Source organism: Artemia sp. Qi Xiang Cuo, chromosome 19 (genome assembly GCF_049724085.1).
Source record: "Artemia sp. Qi Xiang Cuo chromosome 19, ASM4972408v1, whole genome shotgun sequence".
Lineage (NCBI taxonomy): Eukaryota > Metazoa > Arthropoda > Branchiopoda > Anostraca > Artemiidae > Artemia > Artemia sp. Qi Xiang Cuo.
The window spans coordinates 38110918-38120925 of NC_142812.1; positions in this window are offsets into that span (position 1 = coordinate 38110918).

A 10008-nucleotide genomic window follows, 5' to 3' on the forward strand; every position below is an offset into this window, starting at 1 on the left:
GCAGAGTCCGCTGTCCATAGATCCAGATCATACGCCCTGCCGCAATGGTCCTTCTATAGAGGATCCTCCGTGATGGTGTTCTGCATCACCATGCAATTTAACCCATTACTGGGAGAAGGTTTGTAACTCGTGGGACTTGTGGACAAACCTGTGGGCCCTTTTGAGTGTACATTTGAGGTGCCTTCTTCCTCCTCCGCCGTTATTTATGAACCCAGGCGAGGGTGCCCTAGTTTCTATTATGGACCCCCAGGGACAAGGTCCCCCCTTGGTCCGTGCCTCTTATGGAGGTACCCTACATGTCTGTAGGGCGTTCCCATATCGCTACCTGGGGACACGCTGAATGGCCTGGGGGAGGCCAGGAACATAAACGTGTTATTTCTGAAAGTCTGTTACTTCTCGATGGTTGTCACGTCCATTATTTATTCCATATTAAAAATTGTATTTTTTTGAAATAAGAAGGAGAACTGAGCCGTGTGAAAATTATAACACATAGATTTTGTCTAACTTGGAAAGGAAACTGTAGCCATGGTAAGTGCCTCTATTTCGCTGTAATTGTTGTTCATTGTGAGTTATTAAATAATAGAAAAGCAAGTATTTTATAAGAAGACAGTATAGCGCTACGTTAAGACTCGTTTACATTTATTTCGTCTCATAAGTTAATCGATTGCAAAAAGCAGCAGTAAAAGCAACAAAGGAATTGACGTTTAACATGATCTTCTTTTAACTTTATTGTAAAACGTTTTACTTATCGTTTTAGTAGTATCTTCAAATATCTCTTTTGTTACTTTTTGTTTTCTCACATTCTTTTTAACTCGCAGCTTAATAAGCTGCGAGTTTCATTAATCAGTTTCATTTCAGAGTTCAGTGAGGTAACACCAAAATTGAATTGGATATTATTCCTGTCTGGATTTATTTTTGGTGAGGTCATAATCAATTCTAAGTGAGTTGTTGACCTGAGTTAACTTTAAGAGGATTATAAATTGGAATCTATTTTGCTTTTAGTTTGACCTATATTTTGATATTTGTTAATTCAGTATTTTTTCTTGCATTAATATTGAGACTTTTTAATTTGTGTGGCGATTGCGATAGCCATGAAAAGCACTGATGAAACGCCTGAACTTGTATATTCTCCGGTTCTGAGTTTTATTCAAAGCAATTTGCTAAGTGGAATTGAGGATGACATTATCAAAAGACATGTTGTGGGGTTTTTGGATGTGAACATAGTCAAAGAAGCTAAAAGTTTACTGTGGCAAATAAGTGCACCTGAATCGGATTGCCCAGTACGCAAAGGGAACAATGTACTTTCTAGTCATTTTAGTGACATTATTTCTCTGTTAAGATCTCTTGACAGTAGCGACACTTTTGTACTTATGTTTGTGATAAAGCAACCTACAGAGGTGCCATGTCTCCCTGAAAATGCTTATACTTCTTTACTCTCTAAGTTTAATGAGCTACAACAAGTGGTTGTTGAAATGTCAGGGAAACTTGACAATTATCAGTTGAATTTTCCTCAACTTCCCAAACCTATCCCAGCAATTGACACTCATACGACAGTGATCGTCTCTAAAGAGCCTTCAGATCTGTCTGATCCTATTAAACGCAAATTTATCCTCGATCAAATAGCTGGGCATGAATTAGTTTGTAGCGTGAAACCTGTTAATGACAGATGGTATGTCAATATTGATAAATCTGCAACTGAAGATTTTTGTACATCAGTTCAGAACTTTATTACCGGAGCAACAGTTAAAGTACGATCCAAGCGCTTCTTTGGGATTCTCAGAGGTTTCCCAGTTGATATTGATCTTTCAATTATTAAAAGACTGCAAGGTATAATAAGTGCAAATCGACTGGGTCAGACTACGTCAGTCAAGCTTGAATTTGAAGATTTTTTCACTCAGTCTGCTTATTTCAAAGAAGGAATTAAAGTTGGATATGAATTTTTACGAATTCACGAATTTAAGGAAATACCTAAATGCTGCTTCAAATGCCGATCATACGATCACTTTCAAAGTGCTTGCACCAGCAATGTCCCGAAATGTGCCAGATGTGATAGGCTACATCTTTCTACTAAGGATAGTCCTTGTAGCGCTGTTCCCAAGTGTGCTAACTGTGGTAAAAATCATGCTTCTTATAGCCTGTCCTGCCCTGTATCTAAGGAACTAATGTCGCGCTCCCATGTTTTGCAATGACTTTGGAGTTTTCAATAATATCGTTTAATATCAATGGTACAAAGGATAAGGACTTCGTTATTGATGAGCTCTACAATGATTTTGATTTGGTCGGTTTACAGGAGCATCTTCTTACAGACTTTAGCATTAACGTTTTACGTCGAAGCCTTCATCATGATGTGTTTTTTACTGCTGCCACAGCCACAAGAGGCCGCCCATCCGGTGGGCTAGCTTGTGTTTTTAAGCGCAATCCTAATTTGGTTTCGCCGGTGATTTTTTACTCGGATGAGTTTTTTTTGGCTGTTCGTATTTGCACTATAGTTTTCATTAATTCTTATCTGCCTTATGATGACCGTTCTTTCAGATCGATGGCTAGATATGCTAAAGCTTGTAACACGTTGAAGTTTTTAGTGGAAAAAATTATTTCTATTTCACTAATTTATATGATCATTGGTGACCTCAATACGGATATAAATTAGTCATCAGTGAGAAGTGATTTGTTGTTAGATTGCCTTCCATCTTATCATATTATACCCAAAACTCATCCGTATTCTTATATTCACCATTCAGGCAGTAAGAGCAATATTGATCACATTATTTGCTCACCTAGTCTTACTACATCAATTGTGTTTGTACATGCTGAAGAACAAGACTTAAACCATCTTCCTATTTCACTTACTCTTACGCTGAATTTAAAACCTGCAAGTATTTGTAAAGTACCCCGGTCTTCAAAATGGTTTGAAAAAAAGTAATTGGAAGAGAGCGGATGTTCCTCTCTATGCGTTTACACTAACGAACATGCTGTCTGCTATACCAGTTCCCTATCATCTGCTTCAGACCTCTATACAAGTGAATTGCAAAAAGGACCTAGATTGCTATTGTAATCAAATAATTAAATGTCTAAAAGATGTCGAGGCAGTTGCAGTGCCGCTACAACGTGTTAGATGTGGTACGCAAAAACCTATTTGGTCTTTAGATCCTAACTTAAAAAGTTTGAAAATAAAGCAAAGTTTTGGTTAGAAGTCTGGAATGAATGTGATAGACCGCCTTGTGGAATTGTATCTGACCTTAAGCGTAAGAAGCGCAGTGAATATAAAAAATATCTTGAGTCAATGCGTTATCGTGGTATGGATTTTCCAGTGTCAAAGAGAGATTGGCGAAAAGTTATTAATTCTATAAATGATGTGCCAAGTAGTGATTGTCTTCCTGCATCTGCTTGGCATGGCCATTACTCGTCTATTTTTTCTAATGTTAATTACCGTGTGCATTCTTTGTATACTCATTCTCTTTCTTCTATTTTTAGAACCCCTCTATCTCAGCGTCTTTGTGTTCCCATTTCTCTTTCATCCGTAATTGAAGCAATTAAGAAACTTAAATCAGATAATGTACATAATGATGGTATATCTAGGTTTCACCTTTTATTAGATTGCTCCCCCTTATTGACCATATTCACCTACTTCTCCAGATGTGTATTTGTACTTCTAGTGTGCCGGAGAGTTTTTTGTGTGGTACTGTTTCTTTAATTTTAAAGAAGGGAAATTCTCCTTTAATTTGCTCTTCTTACCGACCTATTACTGTCTCTTGCACTTTTAGTAAAGTTCTTGAGCATGTATTACTACCTTTTGTGACTAATATGCTTGAGAGAGATGAGTTTGGATTTAAGCCCGGAGTAGGTTGTCAACATGCACATCGTGTATTATCTTCTTTGCTCCTTGAAAATTCTTCTAAGGGAAAGATTATATATCTTTATACTTTAGATCTATCAAAAGCTTTTGATAGTGTATGTCATAGTCAGCAGTTCGTGGTTGCGGTGTCAATCTATCGGTTATTTTGCTTCTTTGGTACTGGTACTCTAATTCTTTTCTTCGGCTGAAATCTGCACCAGCTTCTATTAATAAATTGAAAAGAGGTTCAAGGCAAGGTGGAGCTTTATCTCTCACCCTATTTAATTTATGTGTTTCACGAGCTCTAGCAAAGATATCGGCTACCTCTCCAGTTTTTCTGATGTTTCATACTTGGCCTACGCTGATGATCTGCTTCTTATAAGCCGTACTAAAACTGGTTTATCTAAGATGGTTTCTTGTATTGCCACTTCTTATTCAGACATAGGCCTTTCTCTTAATGTAGATAAATGCAAATTTCTTTCTTTCTTTCAAACATCTAAGATGGTTTCTTGTATTGCCACTTCTTATTCAGACATAGGCCTTTCTCTTAATGTAGATAAATGCAAATTTCTTTCTTTTAATAACATTTCTAGTACTTCCCTTCGCTGTAATGGCTTTACTATCCCTCTCGTATATTCTCTTCGATGGCTCGGTATTTCTATTACTAATAGTCTTCCGAGTTTGCGCCAGCGCACAGTCTCAGATATTAATACGAAAATTAAATTAGGATATGTTAAGATTGTTGCCAATAGAGTTGAATATAATATACTCGTGTTGGCCAAGCTCTACTCAACTTTTTGTGACCATTCAATTATTTTGCTTCTGGAATTTTTCTCCTTCTTAAGAAAAATGAGTTAAAAAGAATCCGGATTGATTGTTTTAGATTTTGTAAATTTTTGTTGTTTCTTCCACCTTGGACCATAAACCGGGTAATTATTAATAAATTTCTTGTTCCTAATATTATTGAAAAACTGGAAGCTCAACAGAGAAAACTGTCAAATACCGCTTGTATCCGTTTTTCTCCGCACCATCACCTTATCAGGTTTTTTCAGTCGTAAGGTATTTTTCTTTTATTTGTTTATTTGTTTTTCTTTGTTTGGTCACTCCACATTTTTTAGTATTGTAAAGAGTGAGTAAAATTCAAATAATGATATTAATAATGGCAGCTTGTGTCCATATTTCTGTATATTAATGCTTATTAGATTCCGCAAGTTGTGAGTTTTTTTTACTCTTCTTCTTTTCCCCGTCCTTTCATGTTATTTCTCTTTTGTTTTAGTTTCTTTTAAATTTTTATGTGTTACTCTGTAACTGGTAATCTTTGATTTCTATATTGATTTGTGTTGCATTTTATAATGTTTTAAAGGTAATTACTTGGTAAGAAAAAAAAAAAAAAAAAAAACTTTCATCCTAATCCAGCAATTGAGAGAAATATGTACTTGAACGAGGTTTTGACCTTACTCATCTATCCAACTACCTAGGATCAAATAGTATAACCGAACCATCAACCAAATAGAAATGTCCAAATCCATGCAAATTCGTCATCAATAAATGTAAGTCGTTGTAAATTTACAAGCAAAAGCACCTTAAATCTAGATTTATTACATTCTTGTTTATTTTGACCCTCACCGGTATATGTCGACAATCAAAGATATACTCTGGTGAATATCCAAAAGAAACGAAAAAAAAAACAATCCTTAAAACCCAATACTTATCTCTGGTGAATGAAACAAAGAGGGCAGAAGAAGTAGCGCATCACGTTCTTTCAATATTTTTAATATTTGGTGCTCCAGCCATATTGTAATTCTAGAGAATTGTGCAATCAAGTCATATCCGAAATTTGCGCGTCGTGGAAAGATGTTAAGATAGTTCATGGAAAGCCTCGTTATAGTCATAGCATCTTTTTTTTGCCTAGCGAACAAATGGCAAATATTGATACCGAAAAACAACTTACAGAAATTGCCATTGCTTTTGAAACCGAAGATCAGCTTGAAGAAATAAGTAATACATCTGAAAAAGACTAAGCGGTGTTCTTACCGAAAACCATATTCCAAAGAAACCTTTTGAAGAGGACTTGCAAATTACCACGTTTTCGCACCAAATTGTGGCTGAAAACACAAGTTAATTTCTATAATAAGAAGGGTAGCGAAAGGAAATCTTCTGCTGCAATCAACAAAAATTTTATGAACATTACAAAAACAGTTTCCTCCTGCTCAAATGGGTGATACTGTACGAATACAAGTCCCTGATATCGACCGTGGTCGCACAGATAACCGACATGCTTTAGCAGTTGTTGAAAAAGAAGACTCTCGACTTCTATAAATTTGCAAGTAAAAATGGTACCTTCGAGCAGCTTTACACACGTAATTAGTTTGCAAATTGCAAACATCATGCATTGGTGCATGGTGAATATCGACATTCTCCGATAAAAGTAAGAAATAAGGATATTTAGCAAATATTTCGGACATACACCAAGCAACTATGTTTTTGTTGGCAGCCCTCCTCCCGAAACTTCTATTGCTACGAATGGAACCAGAAATTCAGCCTCGGATATATCATCTCAAACCCCGTATCGACCTCGGACCGCACAAGGAAAATCCCCTCTGAACATCGTTGACCAAGGTGGCACCAATGTGGCCACCTGGAACGTCTTGACGCTGAACCAACCTGGTTCGAAGCTTCTTTTAGCGAAAGAACTAAAAAAATATAAAGTCACAATAGCTGGAGTCACCGAAACACACCTCCCTGGACATGGTGAAGAGGACATAGGTGAAGGACGCACATTGCTGTGGTCTGGCGGTAGCCAAAGAAGAGGAGGCGTTGGCCTAGTAATGAACAGTGCTGCACGTAGGGCCCTCCTGTCGTTCAAACCAGTATCGCCTAGACTCCTGACCGCAAGACTGGATGGGAAGCACGGAAAAATAACTGTCATTACGTGCTATGCCCCCACAAACGACGCTGATGAAGAAGACAAGGACGATTTCTATAACCTGCTTAGTTCTGAACTATCTTCTGTACCTCCCCATGACTACCTCCTCCTCCTAGGAGACTTGAATGCAAGTATTTCAAACAAATCAGGCCTGTGGGATCTCGCTGTTGGACCTGTTACAGTGGATAGCCTAAACGATAATGGAGAGAGGCTGCTGAATTGTTGTCTGGCCCACAATCTAACGATTGCGAACACATGGTTCCAGAGACCAAATATAGCCAAGTACACCTGGTATAGCGATGATGGATCAACAAAGAAGATGCTCGACTGCATCATCGTACGTCGACGATGGCTGTCGTCTGTCCAGAATTGCCGCACCTACCGTGGTGCCGAGCTCGGGAACACCGACCACTGGCTGGTAGCAGCCAATATTAAGATCCGTCTCTAAGCTATGAAGAACAGCCAGTCTTCTCAGAAAATTGATGCCGGTCACATCCAACAGGACCCCGCTCTGGCTGAGTGGTACCATGTGGAGATATCCAACAGATTTGAGGTCCTTGGCCAATGCGATGATAGTGAATTTGCATGGAAGTCCTTCAAAGAGAACACTCTTGCGGCAGCAACTGACGTTGTTGGAATGAGGCAACGGAAGAAAAAAGACTGGATCAGTAATCACTCCCTTGCCATCATAGAGCTCAGGCGAGAAGCACGTCTTGGCGGGGACATGGCTACATACAGACTGCTCCACAAAGAGCGCCATTCCATGTTGCATAAAGACCGCAAGGCTTTTATTTACAGCATGGCATCCGAACTGCAAGAGGCCGCCAAGAAAAAGGACATTGGAGCCACCTACAAGATTCTTCGTGAGCTGTCAGGTAAGCACACTCAAACTACGTCATACCTTCGAAGCGCTAGTGGTGAGAATATCTACGACCAATCACAATGCCTCCGCCAGTGGGAGGACCACTTTGAGAAGCTGCTCAACTCAGATCCACAAGACCAGACGGACCATGAGCTAGCAGCTGCTGCGGCTACTACCATAACTGCTCCTGATGGTCCTGAATTTACAGCGGAGGAGATAAAAGCTGCCACCCGTAAGCTCAAGAATAATAAAGTGCCAGGAATATGTGGCCTAACATCGGAATTCCTTAAAAATGGGGGTCCATCCATGATCCTCTGGCTACAAATGCTGTTTAACCTTGTGTGGCACTCTGAAAAAATCCCCTCAGACTGTAAGAAGGGCCTACTTGTGCCAATCTACAAGAGGAAGGGGAGCAAAGCAGAATGTAGCAATTATCGTGACATAACTTTACTCTCAGTTCCTGGAAAGCTCTTCGCTATGCTACCTCTCAAACGGGCAACAAGATACCTCCATGCCCTGCGTCGCCCCCAGCAAGCTGGCTTCATGCCAGGCAGGTCCACCACCGAGCAAATCCATACGATTAGACAGCTAGTAGAGAAAAATCTTGAATATAAGAGGAAGGCGTACATTGCCTTTGTTGATTTTCGATCTACCTTCGACACTGTCGATAGGCAGTCACTATGGCTAATCCTCCATTCTGCTGGCGTACCCACGAAAATCGTCCGTCTCCTCAAAGAACTGTATAATAACACTGAAAGTGCGGTGATTGTAAATGGACGGCCTTCTGGATATTTCAAAATTAAAAATGGTGTCCGGCAAGGATGTGCCACTGCACCTGAGCTCTTTAACTGTGTAATAGACCATATCCTGAATAAAACACAGCAGGTGCAGCCGTTTGGCATAGGCTTTGCTGGAAGAGTTCTTTCTGACGTCGACTTTGCCGACGACGTGGCGCTAATATGCGAAAACATTAGTGACCTCAAAACTACACTGGAAACACTGGCCTCTGCCGCTGAGAAATTTGGTCTGAAAATATATTGGTCGAAGACCAAGATAATGCCCGTTGAGAAAACGCCGTCCAACCCCCTGTCATCTGTGGAAATTTGTGGCCAGACTGTAGAGGTAGTCAAGTAGTTTACCTACCTTGGTTCAATTGTCTGCTCAAACGGAAGCCTAGATGCTGAAATATCAGCAAGAGCGGCAAAAGCAAACTCTGTCTTCGGTTGCCTTCTAAAAACAGTCTTCCATAAACCCCAGATCAGCCGTCTCACCAAAGCACGAATATACTCTGCTTCGGTTGCCAGCATTATGCTCTATTCTGCTGAGACTTGGTCGCTGACTCAGACACAGACGCTGAAGGTAGATGCCATCCAAACGAAACACCTCCGAAAAATAGAACGCTCCCGATGGCCCGACAGGGTACGAAATTCAGAAATCCTCAGGTCCTTCAAACTCCCACCCCTGTCCGAGCAGCTTGAGTCTCGCTCGCTGCGTTGGTATGGTCATCCTCTCCATGTGCCTGTCAAAACACCTGCTCAGCTCTTCTTCGACTTTGACCCATCTGCAAGCGGTTGGAGGCGTCCTAGGGGAAGACCACCTATCAGATGGGCGGACGTCATCTATGAATGGCTCGCCTCCAGAAACATCAACCTAGCTGAAGTGACAACCCTCGCCCTGAACCGACCACTCTGGAGAAGACTGACGGCGCTGACGACTGGTTCCCTCTACGCTGGCGACGCTGCCGAGCAAGAGCTTTAAGTAAGTAAAAAAGTAAGTAATATATATATATATATATATATATATATATATATATATATATATATATATATATATATATATATATATATATATATATATATATATATATATATATATATATATATATATATATATATATATATATATATATATATATATATATATATATATATATATATATATATATATATATATATATATATATATATATATATATATATATATATATATATATATATATATAGATGGATAGATAGTCTCTCCTCCCATTACGCAGGTTTATTTGGAGTGAATCTCATTGAAAATGGGAAAATTCAGGCCATTAACGAATTTTTGTACATTAGACATCCTAGTTCTCTCACAGAAAGGTCAGCTTACCTAACCTTACCCATAGAGCTGGTTTGCATACACACAATACTCCATATATATCGATGAAGATTCTCCTGTAAATTTTTGTACAATCCTTAGTGTTTCACTAACCAAATGTATGTTAAGAGATATAATATGCCACCTCAAGGCTATTTATCCTCGAAAACTGGGAAGTTTTATCATAGACAATTCGCTCGATTTCACATTTTGGTCCTTTCAGAGCTGTGCTTTTTTTGCTGAATAAAATGGCCCGACAATATT